Source organism: Asterias rubens, chromosome 4 (assembly GCF_902459465.1).
Source record: "Asterias rubens chromosome 4, eAstRub1.3, whole genome shotgun sequence".
NCBI lineage: Eukaryota > Metazoa > Echinodermata > Asteroidea > Forcipulatida > Asteriidae > Asterias > Asterias rubens.
The window spans coordinates 21,350,099-21,369,245 of record NC_047065.1 but is presented as its reverse complement, the minus strand read 5'-3'; positions in this window follow the sequence as shown (position 1 = coordinate 21,369,245).

The following is a 19,147-nucleotide window of genomic DNA, read 5'->3' as shown; positions in this document are numbered from 1 at the left end:
GCACCAAGGAGGTCATGAGGTTGCTGGTTCAACTCTCGCTCTAGCCACATATTAGAAATGAAAGTAACCACCGCAAAGTTAATCAAATTTACATTAAGGTTCCATGATGATGAAAAAGGACATTACATAAAACATCAACCCCCCAACATTCAAAGATATCAGACTGGTCTATCACTTTTAGATCTTAGCATTTAAAATTGACAATAGACAGAAAATCCTTTTACCAAACCTTGAAAAACAATTAAACAAAATGAGTCGAAACCGAAAGGTTTATTTGTCCACAATCCACATTATCCCAACTAATACGATATAGAAGCACTTATGACAGCGGACTAAAACTACGCACAATAGCTCTAATATTCTTAAATGTTGTTGTCCATGTTCATCAAGTGATTGTGAATGAGGTAAAGAAACCTTTTGGGTAAGCTTTAGTCCCGATGTCCTTTTGGTATGGACACTACTGGTAATTGTCAAAGACCAGTCTTCTCACTTAGTGTATCTCAACATATGCATTAAATAATAAACCTGTGAAAATTTGAGCTCAGTTGGTCGTCGAAGTTGTGAGATAATAATGAAAGAAAAAACATCCTTGTCACACGAAGTTGTGCGCTTTCAGATGCTTGATTTCAAGACCTCAAATTCTAAATCTGAGGTCTCAAAATCAAATTTGTGGAAAATTACTTCTTTCTCGAAAACTATGGCACTTCAGAGGGAGCCGTCTCTCACAATGTTTTATACCATCATCCTCTCCCCATAACTCGTCACCAAGAAAGGTTTTATGCAAACAAATAGTTTGAGTAATTACCAATAGTGTCCACTGCCTTTAAAGACACTATTGAAAGTCTTACATCAAACCACGGTCAGAAGAAGTACAAGCTACGTGAATGCATTAAGATTTAATAAAGTGCACTGCATCAAATATATATAAACCTGTGGGTAAGAGAAGAAAGTGTTGTGGACGGTTGATTTTTAGATTTCAATTAATGAAAGTACCAGATTGCTAGAGTCCTGATTCCATCTCAAGGTCATGTGTTTCTTATAATAAATAATAAAAAGAAAGCTTTTTTTCCCCCCTCGTTCCTCTGTTTCTTCATGGTCTGATCGTGTGCCACAAAGACAAATTCCCATTATCTCTGCCAGTGTGGTCTTCAATTAAACTCAGAAGATTACCGAGGAAAGGCACTTAAGAGCCAGGCAACCCATGCATTTATAATCGTTGGCGCAGGCCGATCTTAAGATATATTTCTTTCTATTCATTAAGTGACTGTAACACTCCTAGTTGCTGACTCCCCAGGGTGAGTTGCAATTAGAGTTAGAAATACAACAACTATGTCCATGCATATTTATTATTCATTTAATACTACTTTACCAAAACCAGTCACATCTACAACGCAGGAAGGGAAAATCATTATTCCACAAAATAATTTCCACCGTGAAAAAGGTACTACGGTAACCACTTGGTATATTTATAAGGCGAGGGATAGGCGTCTACAATTGTGGAAAGGGTGTATCTATGAATTTCCCAGATGCTCTGTCTTACAATATTTGAATAGGAATTAAAGTGGTTTAAAACTTACAATTAAGCTGTTCTCCACAATTCCTACACATCCGTCTGTAATAGAAATTCTAAAAATAAAATCATTTTGAAAGCATCTTTTTTAAACAAAGTAACCTTACTCCAGTAATATAAACTTTTGTTGTGCTTGGCTGTTTTTAGTGCTTCGAGAAGCTTTATCAAATTGAGACCATGGCCCACTTTCATAAATAAAGCATGTACGCAAAAACACTTGCTAAGCACAGACAAATATTGCTTAGCAGAAACTGTTTATCAAAAGTGCATGAAGTTTGTTGTGACTGGTGCCCCACCCATTTTTTGCTTAGCACAGAAATTGGCTAAGCAGTATTTTCTGCTTAACAGCTTGATGAAATTGGGCCAAGCTCTACCCCACAGTCGTATTTAATATTGTTTGATTTTAATAATTTATTTTTTTGTGTAATTATTAATTCATATATTTTTGTATTCTTAAATTTGTATATATTTTTTAAATTTAATTTATTCATAAATCAAAAGTAATTCCCATTTAATTAGAAAATAAAGGTTTTTTTTTTTTGGGGGGGGGGGGAGGAGGGTTGTTCATTTTGCACAAAACTGGCATTTATCTAGGATTTGTAATGCATACCAGTCGTAATGCTATGTTCTAACCATCAAAGTATTTCCATTTAGACGACATTGATCAATAATCTTACACTACATTAGCATCCAGGACGCACAAATGTCTTATGGTAAATAGTCATTTGAAATGACCTTCAACTGACATTAATTTAGGTTTACCTAGATTTGTACATTAAATTGAATTTCATAGAGAAAAATCCATATAAGTTCGTGGGTGAAATTGGAATCCATTCTACGCTTCACTGAACCTCTTATTCTCAGAGCAATCAAATCTTAAGATTTGTTTCAGATACATACTTTTTAGAAACCAGTGTTGAACAGTGAAATGTTTTTGGTTGTTCTTTTTCTACACATTAATGCCAACTTTAATGTTCAGCAAAGCAGTTAGGACAAAGGTATGGAAAAAATTGAAAAAATAATAATAAAAATCCAGCAATTAGGACGAGGATATTTCTCAGTCTGTGAGCCATTTTGTAATCAGAATCCCACAGCTAACACACAGTCCAACCTCTGGACTCTTTCAAATATAATTCCTTTGATAGTGATTAAAACACTAGGAGCCTGTTAAAGGCAGTGGACACTAGTGGTAGTTACTCAAAATAATTATTAGCATAAAACCTTACTTGTAAACAAGTAATGGGGAGCTGTTGATAGTATAAAACAGTGGAGAAACGGCTCCCTCTGAAGTGACGTAGTTTTCAAGAAAGAAGTAATTTTGATTTTGAATTTGATTTCAAGACCTGAGATTTAGAATTTGAGGTCTCAACATCAAGCATCTGAAAGCACACAACTTCGTGTGACAAGGGTGTTTTTTTCCCCCAATATTATCTTGCAACTTCGACGACCGATTGAGAAGACTGATCTTTGAGAATTACTAATAGTGTGTGTCCAGTGTCTTTAATACCATGTTTATACATATATCACAAAGTGGGGGTGTTAGAATTGACACCATGGATGCTGTCACATATAGATACCAGAGGAAACAAAAATCAAAATTAACATGATTGGGTGGTAAAGCAACACCAATGTAAATGTTTTTGCAGAAATTAGAGTTATTTTACCGCCCTTTGGTGTTAACTTTGATTCTCTCTTTATATGTGACAACACTCAGGTGTTAAAGGAAAGGTACACGTTTGGTAATTACTCAAGACAACTATTAACTTAAAAACTGACTTGGTAATGAGCATTGGAGAGCTGTTGGTAGTATCAAACATTGTGAGAAACAGCTCCCTCTGAAGTTGCATAAATTTTGAGAAAGAGGTAATAATAAAATCCTTCTAGCTATAGAAGTCTTTTAATCCTATCTGAAAGCACACAAATTCGTCCAGCAAGGGTGTTTTTTCTCTCATCATTTTCTCGCAACTCCGATGACCAATTGAGCTCAAATATTCACAGGCTTGTTATTTTATGCTTATGTTGGGATACACCAAGTGAGAAGACTGGTCTTTGACAATTACCAAATGTGTACCTTCCCTTTAACTTTAACACCCCAATCTCTAGGTATTCATATTTCTTCCTGTCAATGAATTCAAGGACTCTCATTTTAGTAGGAGGACAAACCCCAGTCATGGTGTAAACCCACAATTGAGAAAACCTGGCCCCTTTTTCAAAAAGCATGTAAGCACAAAAACATGCTAAGCACAGAAAGGTATTGCTACAAAAACAGGTTTCCTGACTGCAAGAGTTTTCCCTGGAATAATTTTCTGGGGTTTTCCTCACACATCTAAAACTTTCTTATGGAACGGTTTGCGGTAACACAACTGAATGACTATCTCTAATGAGTTGGGGTGGTTCTGAAAAGAACCGCTTTCTCCGGAAGACGATCAGAGCATACTGATCGAAACGTCGATTTGAAACCAACGGTTCTTTTCAGAACCACCCCAACTCATTAGAGATAGTCATTACATGGTGTTACCGCAAACCTTTCCATATCGTATTTCCACCATGCAAAGTTTCAAATCCTACTTAAATCTTTCTTTTTTTTATTTACTTAGTCTTCCCTCTTTTGGGTTCTTGTTTAGTACTGTGATTATTCAATTGATTAAGTTCCCTTTTGTCGAAATGAAGTAAAACCTATACATCTAATTTTTTTGTCCGAGAGCTTATTAAGAAAAAGAAGAAGTAGATGTAGCATTCATCTTGAGGCATATTTTTATCCAATAATTGCTTTTTCTTTTAACAAAACTGTGGTCCAAATCCACATTATTAATCTGCCTGGACAAGTAATTTAAGTCGGCATTGTAATGTGGAAAATACTTAGCCAACAGATGTAACAATTGTACACTTTTGTTGTTTAAGACAGAAGTCCCCTATCTAAACAACAAATTCTAGACGCTTCTCTACTTTCAATTTAATTCAATGTCATATTTCTACCCATTCTCAAGATGAAATTGGACGACAAACCGAAAGACTTCTAAAGTAAAGGAGGAAACTTCAGTAAAAGAGCAGTGTAATGCCGACAAAATACACTGAAGCTTTGTTGATTTCTGTGATAATGCAGTATAAATAATTGCATTATTTGAACTTGGATATAGTGACTATGATACCATGCATAAAAGAAGAAAATTTAATTCATGATATAAAGACAAATCTTTGAATGGGGGTTTTGGAGGTAAATAAGATGTAAGTGCTTATCAAGAAATACCTAAACAGATCGTCTACGAACTGACGGTGACAAAACCACTATTTTTGTATTCAAATTTTCACATTTAATAAATTGTTAATCGAGACACTTTCATGCTGTTTCAATGCTTCAATAGCTTTACTTTCTTAATTACGATAATAAGAAACTGCAACTTTGCACCGAAACTGAATTTTTTTGTTTCCAGGAACTGAGACCAAGGTTCAATTTACCTTTGTTACACCATGGAGCAATAAACTAGTTTATTGCCCTACAGCACCCCAACCCCAAAAGTGAATAAAAACATTTTCTCAAACTGACATTGCCTACACTCTGACCTACATTTTCACAAACTGACACACAGTCATGTTGTAATACATTGCATGGTGTCAGTTCATGCACTAAGAACATGTGTATTTTGTGTAAGAATGGACATAAACCATTCTTACATTATTGCTTATTAATCTATGGCCAAACCAGTCAAAATCCATAGGCCTATGCAGTTGAAAGCATCAGTTCTTCACTCGCTGTCAGAAAACGAGGTGAAAATACCCTGAAGTTTTAGGAAAGCTTGATTTTAAATTGTTCATTATTAAATGCTGTGTCAGTTCGTGGTGAGATGTCTGTAATATTGTATATTGCCTGGCAGAAGGATGTACCATAGGGCCAGGCAGGGAGGCCACAGCCTCTGTTGCCCCTTTTCATGGCCTTTGTGCCCCTTCAAAAGTTTCTCATATATAGACTTTAAGATTTACTTGTTTCTTTGTGAAGTCGTTATTCAAGGCGTTTGTAACTGGTTTTCGCTCGTGCAATCACATTTTTCTAATTTGTTAGCATAAATATCAAATCCTGTTATGCCTGTTTCACACTGTACAGAGCCATTTCATTTCCTAGGTAATTCCAGGGGAATTTTAACCCCAATACAACCCCATGTACGCTTCACATCTTAGGCAATTTACCCGGGGCAAGTGAACACAACTCAAGGGTTGTATCATTTAACCTGATCAGGGGTCAATTTTACAGAGATAGTCCTAACTTAGGACTAGTCTTAGGATTTATTAAAAACTGAAGACTAGTCCTAAGTTAGACTGAGTCATAACTCAAGATAAGACTAGTCTTTTGCCCAGGGGTCGATTTCACAAAGTTAGTCTAGGACTAGTCTCAGAGTTATTCAAAACTAGTCCTAAGTTAAGATGATTAGCTCGTCCTTACTCGTGATAAGACTAGTCTTAACTCTTTGAAAAATCCACCCCAGGGGTCAATTTTACCAAGAGTTGGGATTGTTCCTATCTTAGGACTAGTCCTACTAGGTATTGAAAACTTAAGGCTAGTCCTAACTCGTCCTTACTCGAGATAAGTCTAGTCTTAAACACTTAAAAATCCACCCCAGGGGTCAATATTACCAAGAGTAACTAACCAAGAGTTGGGATTGTTCCTATCTTAGGACTAGTCCTACTAGGTATTGAAAACTTAAGGCTAGTCCTAACTCGTCCTTACTCGAGATAAGTCCAGTCTTAAACACTTAAAAATCCACCCCAGGGGTCAATTTTACCAAGAGTTGGGATTGTTCCTATCTTAGGACTAGTCCTACTAGGTATTAAAACTTAAGGCTAGTCCTAACTCGTCCTTACTCGAGATAAGTCTAGTCTTAAACACTTAAAAATCCATCCCAGGGGTCGATTCTACAAAGAGTTGGGACTAGTCTCAACTTAGGACTAGTCCTAGGAGATATTAAAAACTTAGGGTTAGTCCTAAGTTAGGACTGAGTAACTCCTCCTTAATCCAGATAGGACTCGGTTTAGCCTAACTCTATGTGAAATCCACCCCAGAGCCCACAACAACTTCCTGGAAAATGGCTAAATACCCTGGGAATTTGCAGGGTGAGCAATCCAAGTGTGAAAAGGTCAACCAAAGTGTCCCCGGAGTTCCCAGTTTAATGTGAAAGGGGCTTTTGTGTAGAGATTGAAGTTTAAGGATGCATGGTAAATTAAGATAGGAAAACTCTTTACTTCATCACCATAAATGGAAATCTAAATGTTAGAATAAAAGAGGGCTTTGTCTTGGTTAAAGATTTGTAATAAATTGGAAGACAAAACATTTGTGATGAAAACAGAAAACAACCACAGTTTGTTTGGCCTGACAATATACATGTAGTACAACTGCAAAGAGGAAAATTTAAACTGTAAACATGTATATTAATTTTGGTTTTACCCATACACCGATGTGTGTTAGCACTCACTATACTTAGTACTTTCCCGAGTTCTGTGAAAAAAATATCCCAGGCATGTTACTCAGGTGGGATTCGAACCCACGACCCTTGCAATTCCAGAGCAGTGTCTCACCAACTAGATCACCGAGGTTGCCCGGTAGCTAGAGGCAGTTCGTAAACATGTAAATAATTTTTCAAAGGAGCCTGAGTAAACCTTTGGTTATTACTCCAATTATCCATAACAACTGACTTGGTCAGAAGCACTGCAGATGTTCATAATGTCAATGTTTAACATTTTGAGAAACAACTCTCTTCAATGGAATGTGGTTTTAGAGAGGAGATTTGAAACATTTAAATATGAGAAAGGTTTCCGCATGGAGCATTTCTCACTATGTGTATTCCAATCACAGATTATTTTCCTGTATGGACATAACCACTCCAGATTTGCTTCCAGCTATAGAAATGAAATGTTAAAGGCAGTGGACACTATTGGTAATTACTCAAAATAATTATTAGCACAAAACCTTACTTGGTAACGAGTAATGGGGAGAGGTTGATAGTATAAGACAATGTGAGAAACGGCTCACTCTGAAGTGAAGTAGTTTTCGAGAAAGAAGTAATCTTCCAGGAATTTGATTTTTAGACCTCAGATTTAAATCTGAGGTCTTGAAATCAAGCATCTGAAAGCACACAACTTCATGTGACAAGGGTGTTTTTTCTTTCATAGTTATCTCGCAACTTCGACGACCAATAAATTGAGCTCAAATTTTCACAGGTTTGTCATTTTATGCATATGTTGAGATACACTAAGTGACAAGACTGGTCTTTGACAATTACCAATAGTGTCCACTGTCTTTAACATGTTTGTTTTGTTGTGTACATCTACATATTTATGTGATTAAAACAATCCAGCATAGCCAAAAACCAAAGGTATTATGCTTTGCCTTTAGAGACATAGGAACTTGTCAAAGACCAGTCTTCTCACTTGGTGTATCTTATGCATAAATTCACAAACCTGCGGAATTTTGAGCTCAATCGGTTGTCAAAGTTGTGAGATAATGATAAAAGAAAAATAACCTTGTCGCACGAAATTGCGTGCTTTCAGCTGCTTGATTTCGAGACCTCAAATTCTAAATCTGAGGTCTCGAAATCAAATTCGTGGAAAATTACTTCTTTCTCGAAAACTATGTTACTTCAGAGGGAGCCGTTTCTCACAATGTTTTATACTATCAACAGCTCCCAATTACTCGTTATCAAGTAAAGGTTTTATGCAAGTAATGACTTTTTAGTAATTACCGATAGTGTCCACTGCCTGTAAGTATAAAGTCTATAGAGTATACATTGCCTCTCTCAATTTGATCATAAAGTGTTATTTTCATGTTTAATCGTCCCATAAAGATTATGAAGATAGCTGGGACACTGACATGAAATAACATCATCAAACATAATTGATGACTTATGAAAACAGAAATGCCCACATAAAAACGATATATAACAATTACACGAAGAAAGACACCGAGCAAAAAACACGTCATTAAAGGAACACGTTGCCTTGGATTGGTTGAGTTGGTCTTTGAAAAGCGTTTGTGACCGTTTGTTATAAAATGCATATTGTTAGAAAGATGTTGTAAAAGTAGAATACAATGATCCACACAAATTTGCCTCGAAATTGCGTGGTTTTCCTTTTACTTTGCGAACTTACACGATCGGCCATTCATGAGAGTCAAAAATTTGACTCCCATAAATGGCCCACAGTGTTAGTCAACGAGGTAAAAGGAAAACCAGGCAATTTCAAGTGATACTTGTGTGGATCATTGTATTCTACTTTTAAAACATCTTTCCAATCATGTATTTTATAACAAACAGTTACAAACATTTTTCAAAGACCAACTCGACCGATCCAAGGCAACGTGTTCCTTTAAGTATTTGTTGTCGGAGTTGCAGTGACTATACTTTGTTAATTAGTAGCCTGGGTGGTGTGATTCACTGTTTCCCATCCACATATGCAAAGCTCATTCCCATAATTGCTCCCAAGTTTGGCCAAAAGGACTTGGTGATAACACACACGTATAGGCAATTTTTTTATCATTAATTGAGTTAGGTCTTTGCAGCATGCATTTGTGTATTCATTACCCAGTTTATTGCAAGGTGCAGCATTTAGGGGGGACACAACACTTAATGGTTTTAGCCAGAAGCCATAAGATGTGCTCCCGTGTTGGATCATAATCAACATTTCTTATATTATTATTAAGTATATCTATGCTTTTATGGGAAAAAGGGCAGACAGAAATTTAATCTCATTTTGGTTCAATGTCTATAATGCCTAACACATTAGACTTATTTTTTTGTTGGTCTCCAAATTTTATGTTTGTGAACTTATGTTTAGGTACATGTTATGGTATTTTACTTAATTTAAATACTTGTGCAAAAAAAAAACGTTTTGAAACCTTTTTATTACATATATTTTATGTTTGTGAACTTACGCTCAGGTACATGTTATGGTGTTTTACTAATTTAAATACTTGTGCAAAAAAACAATGTTTCAAAACCTTTTTATTACATTTAAAACATATTTCTTCATGGTTTAATTTTTAAATTAAATCTCTGTGTGAATTGTTTCTCAGAAATAATTTCACAGGATGCTTACCAACATAACCGTCTTTGTACCAAGAGCATTCCAAGAGAAATTACACATTTTTTTCAGCGCCAATTACTCAAGTATGACCCAACGTTTGTACCACATAATTCATGGAAAATAAACACTTTTTTGTTTGAAAGCTTATTTGGTACAACATTGCTAATTTAACATGGAACAGAATACCTTAAGAAATGCACTATTCAGTGTCAAAAATGTTTATACATTTTGTACTAGATTTCAGTTAACTTGGCCAGGAAATATAAAATGTACAAAAACACAACCAAGGATTATTCAATAAAGGTATGGCAAACCGTGTGTCACTCAAACCTTGAGATTTTGACAAAATAAATGGCTTTTAGTTTTGACGGGAAAAAGTTATTGAAAAAAGTCGTTTAAACGTGTAATATTTCATGTTTGTTCATATACGCTCAATTGCACAATAAAACTGCCTAAGAACACCGTCTATGAACTTTAAACATAATCTTGACAGCCTTTCAGACGGAAACATTTTTCAGGATGAATTGAACCAGTACTTCCAATTACCTGAAGCATTATTTCCGTCTGAAATGCTGTCACTTTATAAGAAATTGTACCGTTATTCACTTAAATTGTCCTCACTGTGAAAAAAATTGTCTTCAGTAAATATACGACTCTCTTAATATTATTCATGCATGATGTCATTATTCTTACTAAAAATGAGGCTGAAGGCGCCTGTTCGCCAACATTCGCAGTGGCTGCGCCTATGACCTCGTTTTGGGTTAGAATTGTGACGTACAATACTCATGCATAATTATTAGAAGATGCCTATTGAATTTGTCATCACTGAATATTTAAACTGTATTCACTGAATATTTAAATTGTCTTCACTGAATATTTAAATTGTCTTCACTGAATATTTAAATTGTATTCACTGACATACCCCATCCCATGCCTTTGCTTGGGTAAAAGAATGAAAACATGCCGCCCTATACACACCGTGCCCAGCTCTCAGCAACTGATTTTCTTTTCACTAAATATTAACATTATTTTTGCTGAATATTAAAATTGTCATCACTGAGTACTGATACTGTCGTTTGATTTGGACACTTCTGTAATGTATTTACAAAGTCATTCTGAAGCTACAAAGAGGACTTTATAAAGCGCTTTTTATGGAGTCTTTCTGTTATCGTCCAGATCCTTAATTAGAAGCAAAATTCTTAATCTAATGTCTAGACAAGTACTCACAAGGGGAGGGGAGGGGGGGGGAGCGCTCGAGTTGAAGTTCATCCACTGCAAAAAGGACGTGCAAGAACTAGAGTCGTGAACTCCGACTTCCTATCTGGATCACTAATTGGTCAATGTATCCAAAAGGTGTCAGGTGATTGCCCGTTGCTAAGGAAAAGGCTGACAGGGAGTAAGCGTAGTTTACTGCTCTGTTTACAGAAGGTGTGCGCAAAACTGACAAAGCATAATTTATGCACGGGTAACTCAAAAGATTTGATCATAAATTATATTTTTTAGACTGGGGGCAAAGTGATAGAGTTACAGATGTTCATTGTCTTGCCTTGATGATAGAGAACTTAGGTTTGAAACTATTCCTCTGTCCCTAGTTTCATAGGATTTCCTCAAATGACTGTGATCTGTTTTAGCTATAAAAAAAACACCCATAAAAACACCCAGAAGACACTGACTCTGAAAATGCGCAACCAAGATTACTGCGGCGATGATGTTATGTAAATTGGGTCAATAAGATTAAACCAAGGTGACCATATAATATTAACAATAATAATATAAACAATAATGGATTAAAAGAGTGCCTGTTAGCCTCAAAGGGCCTTGCAAAATGTAAAATGCAAAACAAATTAAATGCTAGGTTTAAGTTAAGCCGTTTTCACACGACCTAAAAACCTGATTCCCTGTGACAATTTTTAAGAGGGTAGATTGTTTATTTTATTATCTCACACTTGATCGCCTTGCAAGCTTTCACACAAAGTGATGTAATAATTTGACCACTGTGAGACAAGAGTACAGATATCCCTGGTAACCAATGTATTAATGGCCACTCTTAATCATCACGTAGTACCAGTGAATTGATCACAATCCACTTTAAGCAAATGTTTGCATGACCATTTTAAAAACGTGCATCGCACTAAAAATGTTGACTGTTCCAAGTTATCACACATGCCTCCATCAATCCGCTTTCACATGGAGTGGAGGTATTGGATTATTTCACACAATGAGTAAACTAAGTTCACTTTATGAACAAACAAAAACTCTTGAGTAAGATCATGTATAGACCTACAACAAAAATGTGCAATAATAAAAAAAATTAAAAAGAATGCGCGAGGAAAGTAGGATGTAAACAAAACATTACTCATCCTTCTTTTAAAGCTCATATAGTAATATTATCAACTTAAAAAAAAAAATTAAGTTAAAAGAATTTTTTCTCTTTTCTTGGATTCTGTTGCCCTGGTCTTGGCCTTGGTGCCCCATTGAAAGTGTCCATAGTAATAAAATAAAATAAAAACCCTCTCAAAGATGAAATTTCTTGCTTGACAATAACTTTTCTGAGATTTAAACTACAATACCTAAACAAAAACCATTTAAATTATAGAAACGCTGCTCCACCCTTAATGCCCCCCTACCACTCCATCCCCCACCACCTGAAAAAAGGGAGTAGAAAAAAACAACAACGATGTAATTATTGTTGATTGCCACAGGCTACAATTAACACAGTTTTTTCGAACAGAGTTTGGTTTAGGCATATCCATTTAGAAAACAAAAATTAATTTGTAGGACGTAATACATGTCCAGCTGTCATTTCCTATTGAACGGGGTCAATATATTAAAAATGTGTAATGTTACACCTAGCCACATGTACCCTTGATCCAGCTTGTAATAAGCAAAGGGTCAGAATAGTACACCTTTGATAACGTTTATCGTAAAAAAACACGGTGTGGTCTTTAATATCTGCAGGTGGACAAAATAGCAGCATGTCTTAATTGCATTACACACTCCTTTAAAATGCCATTAAATCCCGATTTGTAGCATTTCTCGAAGGGTGATTCGCGCTTCGAATCTCAGCGACGCCATTCCCACAAGTCAACTTTACACTTGCGTAATTGAGTTAACGTTTTGATTAGGTAGTTTTAGGGGCGAGAAAACACAAGGCACAAATAAGCGAGACACAGCCATGCATAAAACCTCGTCGGTGCAAGGTGTACTTTACCCTATGCATGATTTGCTTTAAACACCAGCTAGGCATCTTTCTCCAATCTTTTGATATAAATGCGTTCATTTTTATTAATAAATCGCCCACACAATATTGCACCTCCTCCAGCCAAAAAACGTTAGACCAAAATGGATTTTTGCCCCAGTGCAGACACACACTGGCAATGTGGCAATTTTAATTATCCATCCCGAAGTTGTGTTGTTCATGCTCACATGCACACAAGAGTGACGGAGACCCACCAAGTGTAGATCGCAAGTGTCTAAAGTAATTTCCTGACCGGGCGAAGTAAAAAAATTACACCCTGATGGAAGTTCTTTGAGAGCAAAACCATAAAAAAAGAGATGGGGGAGACGAAAAGAACTAAAAAGACAAAGGAAATTTTGCGAATCAAAGCATTAATTACTTGAGTGTGACTCACACCCTTACGGCTTGATGAAATGCTAAAGCCTTGTCTGACCATATTACCAAGAATTAAATGATTAAGAAAGGTAATTTGTCACTCTTCTTCAACTGTAAGACAGAGAATATGCGTCCGTAGTGCACATCCCAAACTGAATGGTAAGTCAGTTTTAAATCTCTTTATTGAGATTGTGTGTTTAATGAGGTGTGTAGATTAGACGCTCTGTGATTACACTTGAAGGGAGAGTAGACACCGTTGGTAAACATATTCAATTTCAGATATGAAAGGTCCTTTTATCACCAAAATTAACTTGACTCTTATTAAAAGGTGCATCCACACTTTCTTAGAGAGCCAGAAAGGTGTGAACAAACTGGCCCCAGATAATTATTCTTAAGATGTGCTATTTGTTAAGAAGAACTTGGGTGTGAATTAACGTTTAGATAAGAGCAGACAGCTTGGAAAATAAAATGGATCAAAATAGATAAATAAATAAATAAATAAATAAATAAGAAATCCAATTAGAGTAGTTTGTACACAATACCGCCATCACAAATTATTTAGTTTCCACGGGGAGATATCAGTCCAAAAAAAAAAAAAAAAAGGATGAATGTATATATTTTCAGAGATCTTCCGCTAAACACATACCACGGAGGCAAAGGCTTGAATTTTGTCATAGTTAGTCATCATCCTCTCCAATATTTCAAATGGCAACATCCAGAGAGATTGATAAGCAACCGAACAAAAAAGAAAAGACCTTTCAGAATACTTCAGACAAGTGCTGTACTAAATATTCAGACAATCACCAATCACAACACTTCACCATACATTATACTTGCTGTGCGCTGTAACCACCAAGCTTCTACTAGAAACGTTTTCAGCGGTAAAGCCTTTTCTTTTACTCCCCCCCTCTAGAACCGCCCCCTGAACAACGAGAAGTTGATGTACTCTCATCCGGTACTGTACCTTTTTTTTCTGGCTCCTTCACTGGGTCGAAATGAAATAAAACAAAAGAGACGGAAAGCCGATGTTTTGTAACAACAACGCCTTCTTGGTAATCAACTTGCGCAAAGTCATAGTTTAATAACAGACGTTCAATTATTCTTCATCTTCGGTGGCTCTCTGTCATCACCTGTCCCTCGGCAAATTTGCGTAAAAAACTCTAATCATCCTGACAGCTGAAATCTGCCCAAAAGAACCCCAGAAGCTATGCCAGAAAATCCCCCCTTTTCTTTCTCCTTCTGTTTTTATCCTGGAAGATGCTAATTGGCAGAACAGGTTAAAGATTTGCCTTTCTGCGTGAATGCACGAAGGAGATAGGGGGCTGGTGTATATGGAAATTGGCAGTTTTCTTCTCTGGAACTGTCAGTGTTAATGCCAATTAAACACAGGCACGGCAATGTTTGCCTTAAGGGGCCTACAGTTCACAAAAGTGCTCTATGGCTAACTGCGTATGACTCCCACTGCATCTGTTGTCAGTACTTACCCAAAAAAAAAGAAGAAGAAAAAATGAACATGAAGCAAACAAAATTCAAGTTCAACTCACTGATGAAGTTCAAGGGATGAGTGGCAAAGTTCTTTTCCTTCTTAACGACCTGAGAGACATCCACAAGTGCCTCAACACTTATAAGAATCATTATCCCAGGGAAGCATTTCCTTTTAAGTGGAAATCTTATTGATTTCTCTTCAATGTGTAAAGAAGTTCAAGAAGTACAAGATCACAATACCCATACAAGAATCCTTTGAAACTCAAGTCAGTAATCTTCTCACAAAAACTGTGTATTTTTTTTGTCAGGGTGTTAATGGGATTATCCTTGGTTAAAACCCTCCCCATCATGTCAAAGTTTCCGACATTAATCTGATTTCATAAAGGTTAGACTCAATCATCCACAATTTGATTTCCAATAGAATATTCGTACATTCTGAATTATCCAAAAACCTTGAAACAGTCATGAGATGAGACTAGAAAGCATCGTTACTGAATCCAACTCAATTAAGACAGTACAAACATCCGTTTTGAATCTAAATATTGAAAATTGCAGTCTCTCATGAGATAGGTCCACAATAGTCACTTGATGTAAATATACAACCATTGGAAATCGTAATTTCAATAGAATTTAAAATATATATTGACTTAGAATGAAAGAAAGATGTACAAGTTGATATATTTGACAGTCTCTTAACTTGAAGATAAAAGCTCTATCTTTAGGTGATTGTAATAGTAATAATAATAGTATTTAATTTAATTTATATTGCGCTCTCTCTAGGACCAGCCTGTTTGAGGGCTGTAACAAAAGTGCACAGAAAAAGTTGAAGAAAAAATATAATTGATACAACACTTTGCATTGTATTTTGGCTCAGTAAGAATAAAAAGTTTCTGCTATAAGCTAGGCACACAAACATTATGTCTTTAGCTGAATTTATATTTAAAGACAGTGGACACTATTGGTAATTGTCAAAGACCAGTCTTCTCACTTGATGTATCTCAGATGCTTGATTTCGATACCTCAAATTCTAAACTTGAGGTCTCGAAATCAAATTCGTGGAAAATTGCTCCTTTCTCGAAAACTACGTCACTTCAGAGGGAGCCGTTTCTCACAATGTTTTATACTATCAACAGCTCCCCATTACTCATTACCAAATGAGGTTTTATGCTGATAATTATTTTGAGGAATTACCAATAGTGTCCACTGCTTTTAAAGAACTGCTGGCTATGATCAAAGTAAAGGAAACCATGTCACCTGTGACATAGTCACTCCTGGATCTCCTGCATTGTACCTGATTTGTACACAGCCAGTAACATTTACTCTGGCACCCTTTCACACTATCCCTGCATGCATATTCCTGGATCCTTATAGGGTTCATTGTACATTGGGGTAAAAAAAACACTTTCATTTCCCACTAGCAGTTATGCCCCAGGGATTTGAACAAACCCCCAGGGTTTTACCGCATACTCCGAAGCAGGGGTGGCTATTCTCAGGGGTATGCCAAATTGTTGCCAGGGTAGATCAGGGGTAAAGCGCTCTTAGTGTGAAAGGGATGGCCGTTATTCCCTGTGGTTGCCCCTGGGGATTAGACGAGTGTGAAAGTAGCTGCAGAAAACACAATCTGATATTTTATTGAGATTGCTGTCTTATATTTTCATTTTTTATATGAAGGGGGCATAAATAAATATCAAATTTTATTCTTAGAATTTTTTTAATTTATGTTGCAATTATGATCCAAAATGTAAAAATGTCCCCCATGACTGAGTGCAGTGTCTTCTTCCCTGCCAGAAATACCCTGGAATAAACAAGGTCACACTTTCTTCTACTCATCACGAAAATGCAAGTGCCATGCCAAATCTTCTTCTCTGATTATAAGGCATGCTTATGAATGCCTTAAAACCATGGTTTTTCTGCTAAAGTAAGCACAACAACAGGTTTACAGCTTTAAGGAATCAGGCCACATTTTCTCACTAATGCACACTAAGAAGCTTTATGAAATGGAGCCATGGGCCAATTTCATGTTCGCTCAGCCCCACCAGTCTTATCCGAAAACCTCTGGGATTGGCTGATGAGCTTGTACAAATTCTTGTTTAGGATGTAGTGATGCATGATGGGAACGACCATAGTGCAGTCGGCGCAATGCGTACAATCACAACAAGTACTTGCACACGATGATACATGTTTGTGGTTACACCATGTATATGTAGAATACAGTCTAGTAAGATTTGCAGGAACACATAATAATGTACATGAGACCTAAAACCATGTAGACGGGTAGGATTTGGAAACTTTGCATGGTGGAGATACAATCTAGTAAGGTTTGTCAAACACATGAGTAAGATTTGAAAATGTGCATGCTTGAGATACTATCTAGTAGGTTTTGCTGTAACAATGTGTCCATAAAACTCACTCACCACAGTTGTCAGAACCACCCCAAACACATTTCACAGTGTCTCGACAAACTATTTTTAAAATTTTGTGTGTGAAAGAGGCAAGACAATTTTAAATCATCTTTTTGGATTGGCACTCACATTCTCAACAGTAGAGGGCTTATCACTGAGTAAACTACAAAGGTCCTGAACTCTATCAGTTTCATTTAAAAAAAAGTGTGCCCGGAAAATGTTCATACGTAATCAATGCAGCTATATATGTTCCTATCCAACTGAATGTGAAAGATGTTATGCTTTTATACAAATTTTTATTTTAGGAAATTTTACCACTGCAAGGAATGGAAACAACATAATTTCTATGTCTTTTGAGCAGTTGACACATATTAATGACAGTGGGACACTATTGGTAATTGTCGTAAACTAGTATTCTCACTTGGTGTATCTCAACATATGCACAAAATAACAAATCTGTGAACATTTGAACTCAATTGGTCGACGAAGTTGCAAGATAATAATGGAAGAAAAAACACCCTTGTCACACAAAGTTGTGTGCTTTCAGATGCTTGATTTCGAGACCTCAAATCAAATTCGTGGAAAACTACTTCTTTCTCAAAAACTACGTTACTTCAGAGGGAGCCGTTTTCTCACAATGTTTCATACTATCAACAGCTCTCCATTGCTTGTTGACAAGTAAGTTTTTATGCTCACAATTATTTTGAGTAATTACCAATAGTGTCCACTGCCTTTAACAGTTGTGCTGTGCTGCTATCAAAGAAGTTATTTTTGTTGTTTGCTTAGAATCTTCTGCTGAGACAGAGTGCTGTACTTTGTGTGCTCTGCAAAAGGTCTTAGAGCACTACACCCTCGTCATGCAACGACTTATTCTTGATTTAATCGTACGTATACAAGACCCATTGTTCAGTTATAAAGATTAGTCAAAGAGTGTATGCTTTGGGTGTGGCATTTTATTCCTAAGGCTATGCCATGGACAACAACTCAATTAAATTTCCTGAACTTAGGGAAGGGGCCAAATCAACAATTTGATGGACAGATAAATTATTACACAGCTGATGATCCGCCTTATTTCTTCATTAAAAGAAAAAAACTTCAAAAGGGAGGGAGTCAAGAGAAAGCGAATGGAATAAAAACCTTGGAAAGATGAAGTTAAAGAAAAGCTTACAAATCTACTGTTTGGAAGGAGGGGGCTCCTAGTTGGAAAGTTATTTAGTTGTTTTCGTCACAACTGAAAAACAGCTTTCCTTCCTGGTTTTTTTTCCAATCGATTTATAGACCCCACGGGAAACTGACTGGGTAATTTCTTTTTATAATTTGGGGTTGAAGAAAGATAAATTGACTAGGGCAGGAGTAGAACCTGCAACCTCCGGATTAAAAAGCCGGGGCAAGTGAGCTGTGCACACTACACCAGACATGTAGGGCCTATGTTTAATTTTTGAAAGGGCAAGAGCACCAAGGCATTTTCTCCTGGGTAAAGGGCACCCTATGAGAGAACGGCAAATTTCTACTGGAGCATGGAAGGGCATGAAGACAATGACCAGGGACCATGAAGGCAATCGCCTTCAGTGATTCCGTGAAGTATCAGGTCTGCTATACCCAGTGCATGGATCAACTGAATACAATTTCACAAACAATGGTCTCCACTGAAACTGTCTGGAACTTATTTTTTCTACAAAACTCTTACTCTCTCTCTCTCTCTCTCTCTCTCTCTCTCTCTCGAGTTGAATGAATTAAAAGTGCCCAAGTATGACTTCCTGTTAGAACGTTGAACTTGTCCTCTACGCCCTTATCAAATGAGACACATTACCAGACGCACCCTAATTAAAGCCCATTCAGGGTTTGGCTGCTCTGACTAATAATATTTGTTGACTCCTTCAATGTCTCCATAAAAACAAGAAATCCCAGGGAAGGGGGGTCTTAGATCTGAGGAGAGTCTGGGAGTGGGAAGGGGAAGCTATAAAAGTATAAAAATAGTAACAGAATATTGTTGTGGGAAATGCTCGAGTA